Source organism: Diachasma alloeum, unplaced genomic scaffold (genome assembly GCF_001412515.2).
Source record: "Diachasma alloeum isolate Michigan unplaced genomic scaffold, Dall2.0 Dall_scaffold_00305, whole genome shotgun sequence".
NCBI classification, from domain to species: domain Eukaryota; kingdom Metazoa; phylum Arthropoda; class Insecta; order Hymenoptera; family Braconidae; genus Diachasma; species Diachasma alloeum.
Genome location: NW_021680444.1, coordinates 16493 through 20412, shown reverse-complemented (window position 1 = coordinate 20412; position 3920 = coordinate 16493).

The following is a 3920-nucleotide window of genomic DNA, read 5'->3' as shown; positions in this document are numbered from 1 at the left end:
TGTTTCAGGTATTCGATTTTGGTCTATTTCGTCCTTAGAATTGATATATCTAAATTCCGAGTTTCATTTAGAGAAAAACACAGGTTTCACAGTTCCTTTTTGTATACTATTGGTTTTCGGAAGTTAAGTTAGTAAATATTGAAAGTTAATGTGTCCAATGCACAGATCACTGTCACGTTCACGTAACGGGTAATTTTGCACCCCGTCAACCGCCACGCGTCGGGAACCCACGATAAATCATTCGTTGTGATCTAATTCCCGAAAATTGACTCGAGGTAGTCGCGGACTCCAAGCAGGATTAATTACTGGTAATGGATAATAGTGCGCGAAAAGCTCAAGGAGTTAGTCCAGAGATTTTTACTCTTTGAACGTCGGAGCGTAACTGCCATTAATACTTTTGGGATGGCAACAGCCAGAATTTTTTTGATGATTTGGATAAAGGGTCACGTGGGTTTTCGACGTGGAGCGGTTTCTTTTTTTTNAGCAGGATTAATTACTAGTAATGGATAGTAGTGCGCGAAAAGCTCAAGGAGTTAGTCCAGAGATTTTTACTCTTTGAACGTCGGAGCGTAACTGCCATTAATACTTTTGGGATGGCAACAGCCAGAATTTTTTTGATGATTTGGATAAAGGGTCACGTGGGTTTTCGACGTGGAGCGGTTTCTTTTTTTTCTTTTCAGGTGGAATATTTCTTAGGGTCTAATTGCATGACTTTGGTTCAACCTTCAAGTCAGCAGATTCGTAAGCAAAAGTCCGGCGCGTGTAGGAATTTCGACGTTTCTTTAGTGAGAATTAATTCTTTAATTCTCTACATATTGTGATTTTCAATGTATATTTGTATTTTTTTTTTTAAGAAATTAAATTCCAAACGTAACAATTGAGTTCTTCCAACAATTGGTCCATTGATTTTTTGTCGTAGAATAATTGGAGAATTAATTCAGAAATCTCTGCCTATGTCGTGAGATTACAATGAATGTCGATTTGCTCTCTAGCCCGTCCCGTGATTTTACTTTTCACATATAATAGCAATGGATATTTCAGGTTTTCTTTCGCGATTTTGCATACTCCATCAACCTGTTTCATGAAACTATGTACTTTTAAACGATTACCGACAAAATTATCTGGTATTAATTTTGTTAAGAAATTCAATGTTAATTCCCCGTTCTGTCCTTCCATAATTTCATGATCATCATTTTAAATATTTTGATTGTTTGGACGAATTCGATCAGATCGATTTTTTTGATTGAGCTTAGGAGGTAATAACTGATCTCCAAGATTGAAATTTTTATGATTAAAACGTCGGAAATTCGCTTGATTTGGTTGATTTGAATTTTGAGGGAGCACTTGATTTCCTTGACCATTTGGATTTTGGGAATCTCTTGGATTCTGTGGATGCATTTTTGGATTTAAAAGATTCAGGATTTAAGGAGTGTTATGTCCAGAGAAGGATTTTAGCGTCAAATGGACATGTTTTAATTGTCACATTAAAATCAAAGCTAAAATTATTGAATTTTATAATTATTGGACGACGCAAAGTTTTATACTCTTACCTTTTTTTAAAATATAGGGGAAAAAGGGCTTGATTTAGGGATAGGGCTTGAGTTGAGACGAATTTCTAATCAAGAAATTTGGAGTTGTACTGGAGTCAAGTTTGAATTTAAATATATTTTGTATAACTATTCTGTTTACAAAAACATAAGCGTGATTTTACAGAAATCTAGGTAGCTAAAATTTCTATCCCTGTAATGATCTGAAGGATTCAAATTTAAGTTTACAAATTTTTGTTACTCACAATTCGATCTATTGTTTATAAATTATTCGATGTGTTTGTAGATCCCTGGATAAATCTGTAATTTCCTCACCGGCAATTAGTCGCGCTAAAGGCTATTATGGATACTTTCACGGAAACACTTTCTTCTACTCGTTGATATTTTAATGAATTTTTGGCAGTTGAAATTGAAGATTTTAAGAGTTTGGTTGAGACTGTCCACAACGCGTCACAATAAACGAATTCCTTATTTGCAAGAAAAGTCACCACTCTCGGTTAAAGAAATTTTATTCCCGGATAATTTCAATTGTTCGTAACTTACTCTTAAGGATGTATTACACCCTTTTCGCCAAAATTCACGTTTTTTTTATTTTTCTGGCAAATTGTTGATCGGATTGACGTGAAAAAATCTGCCGTTTTTGTGTTTTATCATTACTTAATGACTCATGAAATTTCATGATCGTGCAATCATTTTCCTGCGTTTTTTCTAAAACTTTTCGGAAATTTACAAAACTTTAGAAAAAATGCAGGAAAATGATTACACTACCATGAAACTTCGTGAGTCAGTCAATAATGATAAAACGCTAAAACGGTATATTATTTCGCGTCAATTCGATCAATAATTTGCCAGAAAAATAAAAAAAACGTGAATTTTGGCCGAAAGGGGGTAGTACATCCTTAATTCAGTACGATCCCGTGTAATCGAAGGAAGGATTGAAAAACCGGACCGATTAAATGAACTGTTTCCACCAGAATTGTTACTGCTCCGTCGCTACTTCAAGACTGTTTAATTTTGGTTTTTCTGACATTTTTATATGAATTTTGGGGTCACTTGTCACATGGGCTCCAACGAGTCCATTTTTAATTGGTGAAAATGTCGTATGACTTTTCCCACTCTTTTGATTTTTATCGGGAAGTAGTTCATTCGGTTTTTGCGGTCTCAATTAATCGGTTTTCAATCGTTCCTTCTCGTGTGAATCTTAGTATTAAGTAATTGGGGCGTGCTGAGTGTGTCATTTCATCACTTTTGAACTCGATTCCAATGTCTTTGGAATTTTTAATCGAGTTCAAGTGATGAAATGCACTCAATTTAGTTTACAATTGTTGGTTTGGTTCTTAATGATTTCACATAAAGTTACTCTAGCCTTAAAGTTTCTATTACAAAATTTTGGACATTACAGGAGTTTCAATCTCAATTGAAATTTAGAACATCTGAGTGTCAGTACTCACAGTTGCTTGTCGGATAACGCCCGGCTGGTGCTGGAGTTACTAGGTCGAGATGAGAGGCCAATCCTGGGACCGTTGATTTTTAAAGAGATGGTGGTGTTATTGGTCCAAAGTTACACAAAAAAATTGTCACTTCTATCCAGATTGGAATTTATTTATTCCATCGAGTTCACTGGCTTCTGCACAAGTGTTGAATCAATCCAATCCTCATCGCCAAATTTTGTTGGATTCCTGTGGATAAATTCACGAACACAGATTTTAATTTCATAAAAACTGATATTTATTCAAGAGGAATATAAATGTCGAACTGTATTAGACTTAAACACTTCTGAGTCTAAACTTCAATTGTAGATTACTTGAGAGACAGAGGTTCTACTTATGGCTATGAAATAGTAACTAACTTAAAACTAAGATAGTCCTCACTTATATACACCTTAAGGGTGCACAGAAAAGTGGAGAAAGCAAGGTTGAGAAGCTGACGAGGACAAGGGTGAGTTTATTGCATTGGGGAGAGGCCCAAGTGGCGCCTCATGGGGAAGTCCCAGGTTTATTGCGTCTGGAACATCTACGTCGGGGAGAGGCCCAAGTGGCGTCGCATGGGGAAATCCCAGGTTTATTGCGTCTGGGATGTCCAAGGAGTTCTTTGAGGAACTGGGAGTTACTTCTGGACGTTTATTGAGGGAACTAGGAAAATGTCATTGAGGAAGAAAATATTCTTTCTGGTTCATGGGATAATTGCATTGAGAGGTTTAGGTGAAGCCCATGCTCATTATATTGAGAGAAAAGTGTAATATACTACAAGACTATTTAAAATAAGAAAATACTTTAATGGCCTACAGTTTGGATATACAACAAGAGCTCATTTTCTACGCTAATAAAACGTTTACTGTCGATGTCTTTTTTTAGAAAAAAAATTTATCTTGTT